The 21885-nt window shown below is 38.5% G+C and overlaps 1 protein-coding gene across 7 annotated transcripts in view; it reads right to left on the bottom strand.

Moving 5' to 3' along the window:
- Pdp1 (PAR bZIP family member Pdp1) overlaps window positions 1–21885 on the bottom strand; it is a 374616-nt gene that overhangs the window by 48691 nt on the left and 304040 nt on the right. The gene's annotated exons all lie outside the window — the stretch shown is intronic.

Raw genomic sequence — 21885 nt, 5'->3', positions numbered from 1 at the left:
TTTAAATAAAATTGCCAAACATATTGTAACCTTATTCTAAAATCATAATTAAAAACATTTTAAAACCATTTATATTCGAATTGCACATAAAATCAATCACAGAAAGATGTTCAATATTATATAATTAAAAACAATACAAATAAAGCAGTGATTCTGAATACTTGTGGCACAGAGTGGGTATTCCTCGCTATAGAACCATATGTTTTATGTCTGTGTATGTATGTAAGTATGTGTGTGTGTGTAATTTTAATAAACTGTAACACTGGCTCTCGCCTCAATTAATCGTGACTAATTATTCTTGTATAATTTACCAAAATATCAACATGGGTGAAAAAAAGAAAAATAATATTAAATAAATTGAATTCAAATATATCACGGGGAAACGTGGAACAGTTTACACAAGATCACACGCGCACACGCACTCAAGTTGGAATATATGCTTCCTGACAAGACCACATCATGCTCCTTGTTAACACGAATACGCAGCTTATGACCAGGTACTGACAATTCAAAGTAGGGGATTCGATTTCCATGCATTGCGTTGAACAAAGGACATTTCTTATCTAAATGACAACTGACAGTCCACAAGTAGCAACGCATTGTTTACATATCGGGGGTAAACTAAGTCTTGAAGCTCTCCTGGCGACGCATGATGAAAAGATTCTCTCGGGGTATCGACCAGGTGAGTTGTGGAAAAGATTCCAAGCTTTCGAGAGCTAACGTCACTCTATTGTTCTATTATTTAGTTGTTCTTTATTTTCATGTATTTCATTTTTTCTAAACCATTTTGTTTAATACCTCTCACATGTAATCCTACTTTGTAATACCTAGCCCTGAGTTAGGTGGTGGAACAGCCCTAGGCTGAACCTCGCTCAGTAGAAAATAAAGAGACTATTCTATTCTCATCTTCTACCCTGAAGATGGGAGTGACGTTAGCTCTCGAAAGCTTGGAATATTTTCCACAACTCACCTGGTCGATACCCCGAGAGAATCTTATCATATCGGGAGTAAGTTAATTTCGAGAGGCAGGCAGACCTTATATTTTCTGTTATTTACTTAAATATCTGTAATCGTAACAAAATTATAAATATTCCAGATTGTAGTGAAAAAAAAAAAAACAATCTTTATACCAGAAAATTTCTTCCTTTCCGAATCTGTATTAGTTGTACGTTTATTCAAACGAATTTGGGCCTATGCCTTAAAATGGCTTTAGAACCTCCTTATGAAGAGACGATATGAGGGTGAAAAATAAACATCTCTGCCAATCGTCAAAATCCTGGTAGCATATAGACTCTTAAGACAACTTAACGTTGTCAAGTAAGCCACTTTATCTGAACCCGAATGTACTTTGAAATGTGTTGTTGGTTACATTCCTGGAATTGCAGAAGTCTTCGTGAAGTCATAAAATAGGATTACTGATAAAAGTACATATGTTTGTTCCTTTCTTCATAAACCGGATATTCCTCCAGTTTAAATGGATTGTTTCAACAACCAACCAGGCGTCATCGTAAAGCACAAATTATATACTTGTGAAGGTTTACGTCATGGAAACTACTACTGAAATAAACACGCATCCTATCTTTATATTTATACTACATGGAAACCACAGAAATTCTTATTTCTAATAACAGGCGTCACTCTAACCAAAAAAAATTCTCGAGCACGTGCTTGTGATTGGGAGGCAACAAATTAATATGAAGATCAACACACGTGAAATTTGCGATGCTCTCAGTTCATTTCCTAAATCAAGGTGGCCACTCTAAGACCTTGATAAAATTCAAGTATAATTCCCGGTTTTCAAGGTGAACTTTCCAAAAAATTAAGGGTACAAGTAGATGTAATCTCTATTTCCATCTTACGTATTACCGCCTCACCCTCCCCCCCCACACACAGACAGACACACAAATATGTTAACAATATAAAGGGTCTGTGTCATTTCAATGTATAAAATAATTCTAATTCGATTCAACAGTATATATATAAAAATGCGGAGTTCATATTTGCCATTTCAAATACTCAGACTAGAAATACACCTACAAACACAAGTCAAGGTAGAGAACAAGGTAGATTTCAACCTTAAATGAATACTGATCGGTTACAAGTTACAAGGGACACTTCTCCACAAACTTCATCAAGGAACTGACCTCCAAAAGGAGGAAAAGGCATTCGCTGCGCATGCGGCGCTCCAAATAAACTGGGGGGATTGACAAACGATATGATGCATATGTAAACACACACATATAATATATATATAAATATAAATGGATGTTTGTTCCGGCATAACTCACGAACGCCTGGAGCAATTTTAACCAAACTTGGTACATGTATCACTTGCAATCTGGAAAGAAATACTGCGGGGTGAGGGTAAGACACCTCTGGCACCCCTAGGGGTAGGGGTGGGAGGGAACATAAAATAGCATTCTGTTGCGAGGCATTTTCGTGTCATATCCTGCAAGTTATGCTTCCTGCTACACAGCACGGCGAAGTTGGCTGCCTACACAGAAGGTGCGATATTGCTATCTTGGAGCAATTTCAAGCAAACTTGGTACACATTTCACTTACAATCTGGAAAGAAATACTGTGGGGTAAGACACCCCTGGCACCCCTAGGGTGAGGGGTGGGAAGGGGGTGAGATTTAAAAATAATTGAAAACGACTGACATTAGTGTGGAATCCATAGTTTTCGGGGTTGCTAAGATGAAGTGTGACACTCCCAATGCCGCTCAATTCCAAGACACCCCTGGCACCTTTAGAGGTGGGGGTGACTTGTAAAAATAATCGAAAACGACTGGTATTAGTGTGGAATCCATAGTTTTCGGGGTCGCTAAGATGAATAGTGACACTCCCAATGCCGTTCAACTCCAAGTTCATTTTACACCATAGTTAGAATTCATTATTTTCCTGTCTAATAGAAGATTGGGATAAATAAATACCCGGGCAACGCCGAGCAATCAGCTAGTATATTATATAATTAGGGCTGAGCCGATACCACCTTGAACCGATACGGATACTCTCACTGACACCGATGCTTGAAAATTGTAACAATTGAAAGTTTAAAAATATTTATTAATATCTGTGCGCAAATATTCCACTAAAATTATATGCATCAATTTAACAAGCTTTTTTCACACAGAACAGGTGCAAAATATAAAGATGGTTCTAATTTTGAATAATTTCGAGGACAATTAGACTCCGCAAAAGCGACACGCGACACTTTTGCGGAGCCTGTGAAAGTAGGGTTATTAAAGGTCCAGGAACCCATGAAATCTAATGGATTCTATTGGGATCCGTAACAGGACCGGAACATTTTTTTCTAGCTAAATTTAAATTCAGTCCAAGTTGCGTATTGTTTCATTTCAATACGGAACTTGGAGCGTTTAAAACTGATCCGAGAAAAAAAGTTCCTGATCCGAATTGAAATACTTTACAGATAAAAAAAAAAAAAGGTTCTTTACGGTCCAGAACACATTTACGCTTGTTGATTTTCACTCCTGGACAGGAATTGAATCTATTTAAAATTCAGTAAAAGGATTTTGCTCAAATATGATTATTACGAATTATATGAGGATTGTTCAAAACGCCATTTTTGAGCAACATGCTCTTTTCAATTAAGTCTATCTCGGGAACGAACGAAGTTACAGAAGCGTTCTTGAGCTCGTTGTAAATAGGAAAGACGGTTGCATATTATGAGATGATCAAATGTTGACACTAAGTAAAATTTGAACACTGTTCAAATTTGAAGTTTGAACTGCTCAAAACACCCCCCAATCGATTTTTCTCATTTTTGGATATTTTTAACTACCATCCTTCCTCTTCATACTGAGAAAGTTTTATCGGGGTGTTTTTTTTATATAAAGGAGAAAAATGAAATTGAAATTTGTCCTGCATCAGCAATGAACTGAGCTGCAGCGTCCTTATGATGAGACTTTTCATTTGTGTCGCGCTAGAGGATATATATACTTACTGTTCAGGGACAGATGATATACCTTTTGATAATTGGCTTCATTTTGTGCTGTTATTGCTAATTTATACGTTAATGTTTTCATATTTTTAGCCGCGTTCGTGGGGACGAGATGTGGGCGTGTTGTGAAAATTTCTGCGTTAGTCAAAAAAATTAAGGGAAAAATGTTGGGAATAATTCCGTAAAAGATGGATTTTGGTCAGTTGTTAGACCACTACTAGAAGTACAAAATCTCAAAAGTTCACGCCCTTCTCCCATGTGATTCCCCTGAAGCATCGGATTCACAGACTCTTAGTTACTGGCCTATATCTAAGCAGTTATTTTCTATTAAACTTTTGATCCTCATTAGATAGATTGAAGAAAAGGTAATGTTTCGTTGTTCAATAATGCGTAACGATCTGTAGGATTTTATGTTTTTGTAATAAACGATACCCCTATAAGATTGGATCGCATATAAAGACGAATTCAAAGGATTTTTTTCTTTTTAATGTAACGTACAACGAACTCTAAAATCCCAGACATTTAGCCATCACCTTTCCAATCAGGAAATTGCTAGAACCATCTAAGGAATGTCTTGTCAGACATTGCCGAGCTTCCTTGATAGCCATCGCTGCAAACAGGTGTAAAAGATCGCAATCAAGGGAGAGTCTACAGATAACTGAGTCGGCATTACTGAGTAAATTCGATTGGAACAAATGTCTGGGAGGAGAGAGGTCAGTGGTCAGTTCTAAGTCAGTCAATCGAGAAGCGAGTACGAGGATTACGGAGAGACACAAGAGGACGCCTTGGGGAGGCCGTGTCGAGGCGAGTCGCAAGTCAGACTCTCTGTACAGTCTCGAGCATAACCTCTCATCGCAGATCTTCAGCTGTAGTGCAGAGACAAGTATGCCCTTTCCAATAAGCCATGTTGATCCAGTCTTTGGGGGTTTAAAACTCAAGTGTTGTGTCTTGCCACACGTGTGTGTTTAGTCAGTACCACTTGCACCTTACCATTAGGTTTGCCATGAACAGCGAGTATGCCAATAGTTGGGGGGATGAATGATGAATGAGCTACATCACCCGTAGTACGATCCCACGTGGTGATAGATGCGGGTTCTAGCGCGCAACGTGACGTCGTAACGCCTAGAGAATGATACGTGGTTGGAGATGCGGGATTTTAATTTTTTTCAATTCGAAATAAATGAAAATTAAAGGACAGGCAATGATACGAATGTAATTGGTTTTCACGTTATGTAAGAAATCATCTTTTAAAAAAAGACAAGTTTTCCTGTACTTTAAGAATTTTGTCCATTGTAACTTTCGAATAAATTATGCGACAGAAAATTATTTGGAATAAAAATCATAGCCTAATTTATAAGCGTTAAACTGATATAAGTTTTAATGTATTTAATCAAAGAATCGCCATAAGATGTGTCTCCAAATAGAGGACTTCGTACCCACCATCTTGATCACTGTCCAGCGGCCAAGTCCCTAATGATTGACGAATTGTTACACTTTTTGATAAAGCAAGAGCTTGGTAGTATAATTGTTACGACATTTAAGGTATTTTCAGTCGAGTAGCTAATCGCTATATACGCGCTGATGCCTCCCATGTTCAAAATAGTCCACCGTATTAGATACTTTTGGCTCGGTGACACCTATCAATGTCTGGTTTTCTCAGAAGTGCTCCAAATAGTATAAACTTTCACACTAAATCAATAAATCTATTTTTAAAAAATAAACGATTTTTTTGTGAAATACTAATTTTTTAAAGCATTTTGTGAGAATAAATGCATGTTGAAAGTTTTGTTGATGGTTATCTCCTTACATTTTCAGTCATATAAATTAGAGCTCATTCCTACATCTCCAATGTGGTCTGAAGGAATAAAATTTTGTATAATTGTCATTTGTCCAGTAACTTTATAAATATAAAAATAGTATTTTAAGTATTCAGTTCATCTAAAATTTAAATTAAAACTTCTAACAAACATTACCTAATATTACAATATATATAATACTATCGTTTGGTTCGGGAATATTTTTAAGACTGCTAACTAGTAGCGGTGATTGGTTGCCGAACCTTGGGGGATGGGGAGAAAGAGCGGTTAATTTTCTTATTAGACAATATTTCGCATTAAGAGACCATATTGCGAGGCAAAAAAGTGGCAAAAAGTTGGGAGTAATTACCCCAAGTCCCCCTAATCGCCGCCATTGCTTCTAATTCACAGTTTTTCTCATAAAATATTATAAGTAATAATCTTTTTCAAACATTCCCAACATTCGTCATGTTTCCCTACTAATTTTTTTGGCTAACACAGAAGTTTCCACAACACGCCCACATCTCGTCCCCACGAACGTGGCTAAAAATATGGAAACAGTAACGTATAAATTAGCAATAGCAGCACAAAATGAAGCCAATTATCAAGAGGAATATCATCTGTCCCTGAACAGTAAGTATATATATCCTCTAGACACAAATGAAAAGTCTCATCTTAGGGACGCTGCAGCTCAGTTCATTGCTGATGCAGGACAAATTTCAATTTCATTTTTCTCCCTTATATCAAAAAACACCTCGATAAAACTTTCTCAGTATGAAGAGGAAGGATGGTAGTTAAAAATATCCAAAAATGAGAAAAATCGATTTGGGGGGGGGTGTCTTGAGCTGTTCAAACTTGAAATTTGAACATTTGAACAGAGTGATCAAATTTTAATAAGTTTCAACATTTGATCATCTCATAATATGCAACCGTCTTTCGTCTTTACAACGAGCTCAAGAACGCTTCTGTATCTTCGTTCGTTACCGAGATAGACTTAATTGAAAAGATCATGTTGCTCAAAAATGACATTTTGAACAACCCTCATATAATTCGTAATAATCATATTTCAGCAAAATCCTTTTACAGGTATCGGTTTTGGAGCAAAGCAAAGCTGAGTACCAAATATCATCAAAATCGGTGACTATGAGGGTCAACTCCTGTCTGATTTGACATGGAATGACCCGTATAGAACTGTTCATGATAGACTTCACCACACGACCTGGAAATGTGTGTCCTTTTAGAATCACATAATTCTGACAGCAGAAGCTTAATGACACCCAAAGAACGGCCTAACAAAGGGCCTTTTACGATAACTCCTGCATCTTAATCCAGACGTACCAGGTTCGATTTCTGGCGAGAGGTATATTTCAGTGGATCAGAGTCCGCTGTACACTGAACGTCCAGTGTCGATTATGTTACCTGTGCAAAAGCAGTCTTACAAACGAAATTACTACGGTGCAGGGCCTACTTAATCTTCAGAGCATTTGAAATCAACTCTGTTCCACACGTCGTGATTTACAACGCCAATATCAAAGCATTTCCCCCCAAGGCCAAAAAACTACATGAATGTGGCTTATCTTTATCTGACGCCAGTGCCACAATAAACGAACTTCGGTCAAGGAAACCAAACACAACCACACAAAATGGGGAGGGGAAAACTCACAATGCGCAATGAAGCATGTGAACTCCCAGTACCTAACACGAACGATGCATTCATATTGTTAACTTTGAATTTCGCTCATACATGGCAAGGTTAGGCCATATTTCGAGAGGGAGAGTGGAAATGTTGGATTACATTATAATTATTATATTTCAACTATTCGAAGTGTGTGTGTGTGTGTGTGTATACAGGCTGATTTAGGGAACGAATTTTAAGGTGTAGCATCTTTCCAAAAATTTGGCTATTTTCATACCGGTCGTTTGAGATATGTATTTTAGGACATGATATCAAGTAAAATGAACACACTTTGTTGCACCTCTTCGTGAGATTAGAACATTTATCACCTTTTTATCCCTTCTTTGATGCTTCTGCACCTTTTCGCTTCCTTTTCTTTCATGTTTTGTTAAAAAAAATTCTTCTTGAGCAGCTACATAAAATCCTATAGTCTCATTTTGTAGAGCTGAACGAGAGCTATAACATGGTATACTATAATCATTGCAGCCCTAACAGTTCCCAAGATAATGTGGCAAAACCTGTGAGAGAAAACACAAACTTTAACAAAACCTATTCGACAGAACCACAGTTCTCTATGCGGTCCGCGCAGATTATATACAGAAGGCGCAGAAAAAAAGAGCATTGAATAAAGGAATTTTGTCAGCACCCTTTTATTTTAACTTTTTGAAAACATTTTCAGATTTTTTTTCCTTTCTCGATCATAATTTTGCACCTTAAAATACTTTCCCCACTGATTATAAATGGTTTCAGTGGATTCTCGGTTTATTTACTTATTTATTTGCAAGCGTGAGAGATGCAGAGGTGAGAGTTCATGATATAGCAAGCATACCTAAAATTTTTGTTTGAATACTCATTCTCTGGCAGCAATGTGCTTCCATCTGCAAACATTAGGGTGCGTCAGAGCTGTAAGATGGCGACAAACAGATGGGCAGGTTATCTCTTGGCCTTCACGCTGTCCTGACTTAACCCCAAGTGACTTTTGTTTCAGGGTTCGTGAAGGATTCGGTGTCTGTGCAGCATCTGCCGACCGCTCTGCCAAAACTGACGGGCGCACACACGTTAATCTGAATTTACAGGGACATGCTGAACCTGGTGTGGGACAAACTCAATAACAACTGATGTGTTTATCACTAAGTAAGTCACATCAATAAGTTTCAAGACTTTCTTGTGTATTTGCAGACTAACTGTGATTATATATTGAATACAAGGCACGCAGTGATTAACTGACACAGCTGATTCAATTATAATAGCCATGTGTGTACGTGCGTGACAGCGCGCGCGTGTGTGAACGGCGACACTCTACCGACAAAGTTTCACAGGACATCAAGACGAGCAACTCCCTTGGTAGCATTTGGTTCGCTGCAATCTCATTTCGATACTACATGCCCCCGAAAAATGCCATTTTTTATGCTGAATGTATGCAGTCATACGGTACAGATTCATGGTTGCCACTGACAGTTACACTGCGCGTGGGATAACGATAATTTTTTTGTACGCCATGGACAGACTGTAACAAATAAAAGCAGAAGTTGTGTGAATACCTCTAAACAGTACTTACGAAGGCCTTCTTTATGGCAAAAAAAAGGTCTAAACACATGCTGTATTATCATATTTTGTTTTATTTATTTATAAATATTTAGTCAAACCGTGATAAGACAAGAAGCATGCTAAATGATTAAGTGGATGGTCATCATTTTACACAGAGAAGGTGGCAAGCTCCGTGATGATGTACACCCACCGGCAATAAAAATGGGGCACCTAGATCCTGAAATACAAGCTTCCCTGCCTAACTCTGCGGCGATGTTATAAGTTGCCATTGAAAATTTTCTATTAAAATCCACTTATCGCCGTAGTGTTAGGCAACACACAACGCCTTGCAGGGAATCAAATATTTCAGGATCTAGGTGATCCTTTTTTGCCGGTGGCTGTACATCTTGCCGAAAAGTGGTAGTACTAGTTCAGTAAGAGGAAACCAGAAAAAAACATTTACCAATAATTACGTCATTTCATGAGCAATTCTGTATAATACTGAAAATGGACAAATAATTATTTTTATGAACAAATGATTATTTTTGTATAATCTTAAAACTAACTCTTTATTATTGTGATCGTTTGATTGATTTGGTTTATTTTACTTCGCTTGTCTGCTACTCTTGCCTAATCGCGAAGATGAGAATAAGTGATGATATGATAAAATTCATGAAGAGACACTCGACCCTTGCCCGGGCCGAAATTTACACTAGGGACCTCGACATCGTAGAGCTACGTGCTAACCACTCCGCCACGGAGATCGGCTTTTTATTATCATCATCATCGTAGTCGTGCATGAAGAAACTACCGACACTAGAAATGGATGTAAATATCAACATGAGGAACGCAATTTTGTTCAAAATTCAAACTACTCGACGTCAAAGAAAAATGAAGAATGAGCCTATCGATACACATACACGAAGATAAGTACTTGATAAATTATCTAAAAAAAAAGTCCTGATAGCAACCTTATCACTAAATGTCCTTACTGCCATGCTTCCTAGTATATATTTTTATTTAACGAATAATGTTATAATGGTTTCAAGATCGTAAACGCCGACTCCTTTTTATATTGACAGAACAGCGCAATTCTTTTGTTTTTCTTTTAAATCAAGGCTAAAGGAAATGACTTCTTGGCATATTTATCTTTCTTGTATTACAAATAACTCTCCCCTATTTAATGTGAAGATATCTGAAATACATACTGGCTAATTTGTTATCACTGTAAAAGATGCTTACCTTGTAGAAAAAGAGGAAAACGTCAACAGTGCTTAGAGATATTAATGATTGATTTGGTATAATATATTTAGCTTCTCTTCCACTTTTGACTAATTGCGAAGGTGAGGATATGATGACATTCATGAAGAGACACTCTCATAGAACCAGGCCGTGATTCGATGTTGATTACATAGGAGCCGAGTCAATTCCTTGTGTGACTTTATGTCAAGGTATTACCTAAAAATACCTAGGGGAAAATATTGCTTAAATGAGTGACGCTGGGCGCCCACCGAAGCCGAAGCGAAGCACGCTGAGGGGAACGACATTAAAACCTGTAATCAAGTGCAAGCTCGCCCCCCCCCCCTTTCCGTGGCGGAAGCGGGGCGAGATTCCTCCTCTGGAGAAATCTTGGGGCTTCTGGGGGCGAAAAGTTCTCTTCAGTCCCGCTCCACTTAGCGGGGGGTTGCGGGGGTGGAAGTGGCGGAATTTTTTAACTTTGGCACTCTCGCCAGTAAGACCACGTGTATTTTTTTTTTACTTATGATAATTCTGACACTACACAAAATATTTAGAATTCAAAAAATGGTTATTTTTCAGTGTCCACAAGCAAAGCACTAAGTGTATGCGGGAGCGAAAAATGTAACTTCTATTCCCTTCGCCAATCTTCTGCCTCAGTTGACAGAATTTACGATTTGTTGTATGTATTTTCTTCCGCACGGCTGCTTCACCTCTCCACTTCTCGTCGGTCCTGCCACAGTGGACGTTTAGCCTTGTAAGCTGTGGTTCTAGGTTCGAATCCTGTGTAAGGTATCTGAAATTATAATTCTTTGCGTCCTCACCGAGGCTTCACCAATTCATTGTTTATCCTCAAAGTTACAATTAACCCGAACAAGCAGTATCTCCACGACGGTGTGGTGGTAACGCTGTTTCCTTGCAATCAAGAGGTCCCGGGTTCGATCTATGGTGGAGCCACATTGTCCAGTGTTTCGGATCCTACTTTAAACTGCGTGTCGAATCCTGACTAGCAGCATAAATTGAGCTTAAAACGAACTTTTAAAATCAGAATAGGTAAAATGAGAAAGAAACCAGTAGAACAAACATTCACTGGCTCGCTACGCACAACCGCTGCTTCTAAATAAGAATCCTCTCGCTCGAAGACGACGTCGGTCCGTAAGCACCAACGTCACACTGACGTCACTGGTGGAGTATGAATAGAAGCCTATCCAGAATCAACAAGTACTAGAAACAAAAATAATTACAGGCAATATTTCGAAGCGAATTTACAAATATAATATCGAGAAAACTTTTGACAACGTTATTTTACCACAATGCCATGAGGAATGAAATTAGTTCGTTACTCTCTATGCTGGCGCAGGCCAAAAGATTCAGGGCACCCTTAATATCTTGCCAAGCAATTTAGAAGGCATGAAGGTTGCTAGACACTTTTCAAAAGCTTTATTCATTTTTGTACATGTTGAGGCTAACCGTGACGATCAGATTGAATAAATGTTGGAACGAATATCCAGAAAGAAAGAAAAAACATTCCTTGTCGAAGATTAGACCTCGGAACCCTGGTCTCACAACACGTTGTACATCACGGATGTCGCTTTAGAGATTGAAGGGGAATATCCATTTATTGACAAAAGTTCTTCTTGTATTTCCCTTTCAATTTCTCGGTGGTGAATGAAAGTTGATTGCAGAGATCGTCAAAACGTCGGATGTCTACATTTGATTATCTTTTTTCAACGTCAAACTGGCCGCAGCAATTCAACTCTGTCTAGAATAGGGGTTCACGACCGGTGCATTGTGGGACAACCAAATTAATCGCTTACGACACCAGTGTGTCACCTGGTGGACATGTGGTTTATAGCATGGCCATTTGAAGGGTTAACGTTGTACTAATTTCACCCCTTGCTACCCCTTCCTTTCAGTCACTCTCTCGTATTTTCCCATCTCGTGCACCTGTTATATTAAATTTGTTAATACATAATATCATTTTGAGTATTTATTGGTAATGATCTGGATACATAACGACCATTTCACAACAGTTTGAAGTATTGTCAACGAAAACGAAAAGCACGAGCGTTTGCAATTCAAAATCAAATGGAAAATAACTGTGTTACAAATATGACATTTTATAGGGAAAGGGGCAGGGGGGGGGGGGGGCAAATCATCTCTAGCACGGATGAAAATTTAACTTTTACTTCCGAAAATTGTGCAGACTGTAGGGCTCCTGGTACTCTACCCCGTCAATCAGCGTCATTACAGTTCATTTTCAACAGCTAACATATCGAGTACTAGTATGGATGTGACAGAGAACGAGGTCGGTGAAATCGAGATGATACCGAGACTTAGTGACAGATACTCTCGGTCTCATTCCAGGCCAGATTTGCTTTACTGTGGGTCTTCTGCTTCTGACATAATCTGATGTGTGGTAAGATACATAAGGCATTTATATTTAGTCTGTACCAACAAAGTGGTAAACCCGGAGGAGGCACGTATAATTTCATATATTTAGACTATCATAAAACTACTTTATTTTTTCGAGAGTTCGTAGCGTCGATATGAGACGTCAAACTTGCACGCATTGGCAATAAAAGTTATTCGCCTCAACAAGCAGGTATCGATATTTGGTAAAATCTCGGTCTTGTTTCGAGATTGTTTGTAACCATAGGCGTGCCTTGATGAAAGTTCAGTCGGAAAAAGGAAAACCTCATTATCTCACTGTTTTATTGTATTGATAGGTACTAAACCACCGAAAATCACTCTCTTACATTAGAAGAATTCCAGCTCAGGGATGCTACAAACAAGCAGAAATGAAATTCCCTGACTTTTCCAGGTTTTCCAGGACAAAATTTACATTTGTCCCTGACAATTACAAACTAAACTAAATCGATGTTTTTGCAAATGGAAATAACAAACGCATACAGATCCACGTATGGTTTTGTTAAGTACCAATATTATCTTCTATGAAATTCACTTAATTTCTCTATTCTCTATGATTTGAATTCAAACTGCAAAATAGTGAATTTGGAAAATTATTACAATTCACAAGCTAGGGAAGGATTACGGAATTTTGTCATACGCAGTAAGTTTAAAATAAAATACTTGATTATTTTTAAAGTTACGACTAAATGAGTGTGATTGATTAAGAAATACAATTTCTAAGTTATCAGTCTCCTTATACATTCTCAGTATTATATGTTGATATTTCCACTGAGGTTTGGAACCCTCTGCTTGCAAGAACCATCATGAGTGCGGACTCATTTTTCGATGAATAAAGCTACTCCCCTCTTCTCTGTAAAGCAAACAACTTATCCTAACTCTTTCAGATAAGTGAAATAATTGAATCGAACAAAATAAAGTGTCATATTTTCTTACATTATCAATGGGATTTCTGCTTCAGTACAGTATAACGAAGTGAAGTAGTGTGAAACTAACAACTTGCAGTTATACCATAAATGCTGACGAAAAGGGTATGTAGGTATTAGCAATTTAACGCAAGGAATTTATAGGATTGCATTGTACAGGTACCTGATTTAGCTAACCACACATTAAAACAGGAACACTCTAATAATTAAAGCTTCTGAAAGTTCATATACGTGGGGCATCCTGAAGAAAGCTCCAATGGTGCCTATATGCAGCACTAGTGGTCGGAGAGCGACACACACACACACATGCAGGCAGGAAGAAGTGGCATGTAACTGTAATCTGGTACAGTTGCAATGCAGCCGTTTTAGGACAGTTCTAGGTTAAAGATTGAAGCTCTCATACAATCTCCCACCGACTGCGATGTAGCCTACATTGCACGCTCAGAATTTGGAACAGAGTCATCAGCAATCGTGTGAGGTGTGCAGACCGGACGTCGTGAGTGATAGTATGGTCAGACGATGGTGCAGACAATTCAGGGAAGGCCAATCGAAAGTGCACAACCCCATACAGCTGAGTACACATAGGCCATTTGCATCACTTCAGGTGAGAGATCTTGGACCACTCCCTGTACAGCCCTGGCCTTGAATGTACCGACTTTCATCTCTTTGTTTAACTGAAGAGGTTTCTGGCAGGGCAAGGATTTGACAGCTACACTGCGGTAAAGATAGTTCCAGTCTTTGCTGTCAGACACATATACCATGGGCATACAAAATTTAGTGCCATGCTACGACAAATGCCAGAACAATGGTGGTGATTATGCCGAAAATTAGGCTAGGGACTCACTGTTACTAATGCAATAAATCACAACTGATATTCTTGTTTTATTTATGCCTAATCGGTAGGGACCTTGATATTTTATTTTTTTAAAAAGTGGTTTATTTTCTTATTTTTAATTTTGTACTATACGGTGTTATTTTCCCCAAAATTAACATTTTCATTTTAGCGTTTTCTGGCAAATATCTGAAATTATACATTTATGGTGTTTTTAAACTACTGTTTCAAATTGTAAGTCACATGGCTTACGCCTCTTCGTGAGTGTTTGATATCTTGAAATATATTTTGGGAAAGTTATTTTCCATACCCCTTTTTTAATTTTAGGGTAAGGATTTTAGATAATGGAATTTTCCCCGTATATACTGAAGGGTGCATAATAACCATAAGTGGCGACGCACCCAAAAAATTAAAATCAATCAATCTCACGTGACAAGATACCGATATATTATGGCACCAAATCTTGTTTTTGACTTGTTATTGTTACGTTTCCCAAAATTCGCGTTTTTGTTTTGGAACATTTATCTGCCAAATATACCGAAACTTAATACCCCATTATGTTTTTAAACTATTATTTTAAATTGTAGGTCACATGGTCTACGTATTTTCGTGACAGTTTGATATGTTGGAACAGATTTTTGAGGAAGTAAAAGTAAAGTGCTCCCTTGCAATTTTCCATGAAGGTGTATAGGGGTAATGTGATCAGCACCACGCTCCTGGCTACCTTTATCCCTCAAAGTTTCTTCAAGGTACCAGCTTCATATGATGCTGGGTGGGTGCCGGAGCAGTTTGAATAGGTGGAAAACATCTCAGTTCTCCCCGCAGGGGATCGACCCCGGGTCTCTCGCATAGTAGTCAGACGCCCTAACGACTGAGCTCCATTATTACTCGTTCGACAAATGCCGATCGTGAGCATTTATCTTGGTAATTCAAAACATATCTCGTTCGACAAATACGAAGAAGTGGCTCCCGTGTGACGGTAGATACCCACTCGATCTCCTGTTACAACCCTGCCACTTTGCTCTGTGATGCAAAGGTTTTGATAGAAGTTGAAAAAATCATGGGAAATCAGGGTGGCTACAAAAAAGCAGAAATGAAATTCCCTGACTTTTCCAGGTTTTCCAGGACAAAATTTACATTTTTCCCTGACAATTACAAACTAAACTAAATCGATGTTTTTGCAAATGGAAATAATAAACTCATACAGATCCACGTATGGTTTTGTTAAGTACCAATATTATCATCTATGAAATTGACTTAATTTCTCTATTCTCTACGATTTGAATTCAAACTGCAAAATAGTGAATTTGGAAAATTATTACAATTCACAAGCTAGGGAAATATTACGGAATTTTGTCATACGCAGTAAGTTTAAAATAAAATACTTGATTATTTTTAAAGTTACGACTAAATGAGATAAGAGTGAAGAGTGAATTATTAAGAAATACAATTTGTAATTTATCAGTCTCCTTATACATTCTCGGTATTATATGTTGATATTTCCACTGAGGTTTGGAACCCTCTGCTTGCAAGAACCATGAGTGCGGACTCATTTTGCAATGCATAAAACTACTTCTCTCTTCTCTGTAAAGAAAACAACTTAACTCTTGCATATAAGTGAAACAATTGAATCCAACAAAATAAAGTGTCATATTTCCTTACATTATAAATGGGATTTCTGCTTCAGTACAGTATATCCAAGTGAAGTACTGTGAAACTGACAACATGCAGTTATACCATTAATGCTGACGAAAAGGATATGTAGGTAGTAGAAATTTAACGCAGGCAATTTATAGAATTACATTGGATAGGTACCTGATTTAGCTAACCACACATTAAAACAGGAACACTCTAATAATAAAAGGTTCTGAAAGTTCATATACGAGGGGCACCCTGAAAAGAGCTCCAATGGTGCCTATACGCAGCACTAGTGGTCGGAGAGCGACACACACACACACATGCAGGCAGGAAGAAGTGGCATGTAACTGTAATCTGGTACAGTTGCAATGAAGCCGTTTCAGGACAGTTCTAGGTTAAAGATTGCAGCTCTCATAAAGTCTCCCACTGACTGCGATGTAGCCTACATTGCACGCTCAGAATTTGGCACACAGCCACCAGCAATCGTGTGAGGTGTGCAGACCGGACATCGTGATAGTATGGTCAGACGATGATGCAGACAATTCACGGAAGGCCAATCGAATGTGCACAACCCCATACAGCTGATTACACACGGGCCCTTTGCATCACTACAGGTGAGAGATCTTGGACCACTCCCTGTACAGCCCTGGCCTTGAATGTACCGACTTTCATCTCTTTGTTTAACTGAAGAGGTTTCTGGCAGGGCAAGGATTTGACAGCTACACTGCGGTACAGATAGTTCCAGTCTTTGCTGTCAGACACATATGCCATGGGCATACAACATTTAGTGCCATGCTACGACAAATGCTAGAACAACGGTGGTGATTATGCCGAAAATTAGGTTAGTACTCACTGTTACTAATGTAATAAATTACAACTGATATTCTTGTTTTATTTATGCCTAATCGGTAGGGACCTTGTTATTTTATATTATTTTCAAATTGGAGTATTCTCTTATTTTTTATTTTTTACTATACGGTGTTATTTCTCCCAAAATTCACATTTTCATTATAGTGCATTTTCTGGCAAATATCTGAAATTATACCTTCATGGAGTTTTTAAACTAATGTTTCAAATTGTAAGTCATATGGCTTACACCTCTTCGTGAGAGTTTGATATCTTGAAAGTTATTTTGTGAAAGTTATTTTCCATACCCTTTTTTTAATTTTAAGGTAAGGGTTTTAGATAATGGAACTTTCCCCGTATATACTGAAGGGTGCATAATGACCTTAAGTGGCGACGCACCCAAAAAATTAAAATCAATCAATCTCACGTGAGAGATACCGATATATTATGGCACCAAAAATTGGCATTATCTTTTTTTGACTTGTATGTTACGTTTCCCAAAATTCGCACTTTTGTTTTAGAACATTTATCTGCCAAATATATCGAAACTTAATACTCCATTGTGCTTTTAAACTATTAATTTAAATTGGAGGTCACATGATCTACGTATTTTTGTGACAGTTTGATATGTTGGAACAGGTTTTTGAGGAAGTAAAAGTAAAGTGGTCCCCTGCACTTTTCCATGAAGGTGTATAGGGGTGTGGAGTTAGGGCCCCACTTTCTTGATCACGGCTGAAGGTGGGGGTGATGTGATCAGCACCACGCTCCTGGCTACCTTTTTCCCTCAAAGTTTCCTCAAGGTACCAGCTTCATATGATGCTGGGTGGGCGCCGGAGCAGTTTGAATAGGTGGAAAACATCACGGTTCTCCCCTGCAGGGGATCGACCCCGGGTCTCTCGCATAGTAGTCAGACGCCCTAACGACTGAGCTCCATTATTACTCGCTCAACAAATGCCGATCGTGCGCACTTAGCTTGGTAATTCAAAACATATCTCGTGCGACAAATACGAAGGTGCGGCTCCTGTGTGACGGTAGATACGCATTCGATTTCCTGTTAGAACCCTGCCACTTTACTCTGTGATGGAAATGGTTTTGATAGAGGTTGAAAAAATCGTGGGAAATACATGATTTAATGTGGCTGTCGGAATTATTCCATGTACATATAACTCTATAGTTTACTCGAGTAAAATATTGGAAAACTTGCATGTTCTATGTACACAAACATGGCCTAGAAAAGACAAGAATGTTGGATTTCATCGAATTTTTCGTTGTTTTAGGACATTTCTTTAAAAAAAATAGCTAAAAATGCAAACAATTCGCATTATTTCGATATTTCGAACGGGCAAAAAATGTGTCCAGACATCACTGCACATTCCTAAACATAACTTCGCAGCAATTACCATTTTTCACAGTTTTGGCGTTTGCGAAAAATCAATATCCCTACTAATTGGAAATTACTTTCTGGCCACCCCTCGTATAAATCAGTAGATGGAAAAGTAAAAATTTAGCAGGGCTGGCAGAGAAAAGTCAATTCTTGAAGAAAGTGATTTGCTTTTATGATTGAATGATTCGAGTAAATATGATATTAAAATATTGACGTATTTATTATTAGTATTTTATTTCATAATATTGGACATTAACCTTAGTCAGTGAGAGATTAATGACCATCTCTCATGAGTTTAAAGACAGGACAGAGAGTGGCGTTAATTTCATTGCAATACTAGTGTTGCAGTAAATTTGAGGTTGGGAGTTTGCCAATTTTTATAACGATCACCAATGCAGATTTGTGTTTCACTTTTTCGTGATAGTATTCAATATATATCCCGTTCGGTTGGATTCTTCTTGATATCTAAGAATAGTGCAATGTCATTGTAAACATATGTTAACTTGTGCGAAACCAGTAATACGTCAGGATGATGAAAGAAAACCTTCGTAAGCACTGCTACATTAAATAAGGTGAAGTGAGTCAGAAGAGTAATAACATTCCAGCAGCATATTTGCAGTCTGAAGCTCTTCTTGATTATGCATTCAATTTTTGTTGGATGTTGCAGTCCATGCAATTTCTGTAGCATGTTGTAGTGAGATACTTTGTTGGGTGGCGATATTCGACAAAAATCGTATGTATCAATGGAACCTATTTGTTTCTATGTTCCTTCAGTTTGTCCAACAAAATGCCTTACTACGACGTCCGACAACTATCAGACGGCGCCACCCGCTCTTATCCCCTCCATCTGTTGACAAGTCCCCTTACTACTCCCATACGGACATGAAAAAATGATGCCCGACCCTGTGGCTGAGTGGTTAGCACATTTGCGCTGCGACGCAAAGGGTCCCGGGTTCGAATCCCGGTCGGGCTTGGTTGTTTGTGAATGTCCATTCATCAATTTCATCATTTCATCACTCATCCCCATCTTCGCAAATTAGCCAAGCGGCACAAAACGCGAAGTAAAATAAACTAAATGAAATCAAATCAAAATCAAAAGAAAAAATGATAATTCAATGCATTTTCCACGTAATATTTAGAGGCTTAATCTTAAGGTCATACTGGCCCGATGATACCATATGCTAGCTATCATGGTGCTGATTACGAAATGAATGTGCTTTTTGGACCTGCATACTCTTATGTTTGGGTGGAAACTCTGACACAGGTCTGGAGCAAACCTAAGAAATTCATATTGATGACCAACTTCCCCCCTCTCTGCAACATATCCATGCCACATTTCCGAACAGTTTCACATTTTGGCTCATTATTCAACTTGTATGGCACCCAGGACATGAAACATGTTTCAATCTCTTTGGAAACGTCCATTCTTTGAAGAGAAGGTTTGCGCCTTCTCCCCAAAATAGCAGGAGAAGAGGGGGCAAACTCCAGATTTTTATGTTTTTTTTTCATTTAAATTCGGTAGTAGCGCCCCCAAACCCCTCTTCCTTGGTTTGGCATTCTGAATTGTACACGCTTGCATGCTATGATGTTTTAGCTGCAAAACAAAACTTCTCCGAAGTAGATTGCTCCCATAGTGCCCGAGTTATAACAATCATCCTCCAAAAATGCAAATTACCTATTTTTCGTAAAAAAAAATAAAAAAAAAAAAAATAGGCTTATTATTCAACTTGTATGGCACCCAGGAACATGAAACATGTTTAATTCTGTTGAGAAATGTCCATTCTTTGAAAAGAATACTAAAGTTTGCACCTTCTTCCCAAATAGCGGGAGAAGAGTGGGCAAACTACATATTTTTATGGTTTTTTCATTGAAATTCGGGGTTCGCGCCCCCCTCCCCCCCTTCCCTTCCTCGGTTCGGCGTTCTCCCATAGTGCCCGAGTTATATCAATTTTCTGAGCAATATGCAAATTACCTATTTTTCGTAAAACACAGATTTTCACATTTTGGCTTATTATTCAACTTGTATGGCACCCAACAACATGAAACATCTTTCATTCTCTTTGGAAACGTCCACTCTTTGAATAGAATACTAAGGTTTGCGCCTTCTCACCAAAATAGCGGGAGAAGAGGGGGCACACTCCAAATTTTTATGTTTTTTTTCAATAAAATTCGGGGGTCGCGGCCCCCAAGCCCCCTTCCACGGTTAGGCGTTCTGAATTGTATACGGTTGCATGCTCTGATGTTTTAGCTGGAAAACAAAAGTTATCCGAAGTAGATTGCTCCGATAGTGCCCGAGTTATAACAATTTACCTCCAAAAATACAAATTACCTATTTTTCGTAAAAGAAAAAAATCACATTTTGGCTTATTATTAAACTTGTATGGCACCCAAAAACATTAAACATGTTACGTTCTCTTGAGAAATGTTCATTCTTTGAAAAGAATACTAAAGTTCGCGCCCTCTCCCCAAAATAGCGGGGGAAGAAGGGGCAAACTCCATATTTTTACGTTTTTTCCATTGAAATTCGGGGGTCGTGCCCCCAAGCCCTCATCCTCGGTCCGGCGTTCTGAATTGTACACGCTTGCATGCTCTGATGTTTTAGCTGCAAAACAAAACTTATCCGAAGTAGATTGCTCGCATAGTGCCCTAGTTATAACAATTTTCCTCCAAAAATGCAATTACCTATTTTTCGCAAAAAAAAAAAAAAAAATCACATTTTGGCTTTATTCAACTTGTATGGCACCCATGTTTCATTCTCTTGAGAAATGTCCATTCTTTGAAAAGAATACTAAAGTTCGCGCCTTTTCCCCAAAATAGCGGGAGAAGTGGAGGCAAACTCCAGATTCTTATGTTTTTTTTCCATTTAAATTCGGGGAACGTGCCCCCCCAAACCCCCCTTCCCCGGTTCGGTGTTCTGAATTGTACACGGTTGCATGCGCTGATGTTTTAGCTGCAAAACAAAAGTAATCCGAAGTAGATTTCTCCCATAGTGCCCGAGTTACAACAATTCTCCTCCAAAGAGTGTTTGGATTTAAAATGCCCAGGCGAGAGAAATTTCCCTCTCTCTCTCTCTGTGTCTCTCTCTCTCTCTTCTCCTGCCATCACTGGTTTCTGGAGTCGTGGTTGTGTTGCGCATAAAAGGGGCCTAAAAGTTACGAACGAGATTCCTGTTCCCGTGCAGAGTTCCATAACGATATCTTTAAATAAAAAATAAAATAAAAAAAAAGTCAATGAAGACGAAATTCCCTGACATTTCCCTGACTTTTTTTGACACCTCAAATTCCCTGACTTTTCCCGGTTTTCCAGGTTTTCCAGGTCTGTCGCCACCCTGAGCTTCAGTGGCACAAAAGTTCTCTGTTCCCCTCCTCCTTCATTTTCCGTCTCTGTGGTTCAGACTAATTTACACATAGCTATACATGATGTCGTACAGCAGATTCAAAACAACTACATATAATTTATTTATTTCCAATGTGTGACCAAGATTATGTCACCACCCCCAAGTACCAGTATCACTCCCCAAAAATGAAGCTACAGGAGCAGTCACGAAAGAGACTCCACTCGCGAAAGTAAGGGTATCGTTAACTTCCAGGTCCGTTCTTGCAAACGGGAAGGAATCTCCATTCCGACACGCGCAA

The sequence above is a fragment of the Lepisma saccharinum genome, chromosome 8, assembly GCF_977018435.1.
Source record: "Lepisma saccharinum chromosome 8, izLepSacc3.1, whole genome shotgun sequence".
In the NCBI taxonomy this organism is placed as follows: Eukaryota; Metazoa; Arthropoda; class Insecta; order Zygentoma; family Lepismatidae; genus Lepisma; species Lepisma saccharinum.
The sequence above is the reverse complement of the archived record's forward strand: the minus strand, read 5'-3'. Positions and strand labels throughout refer to the sequence as shown.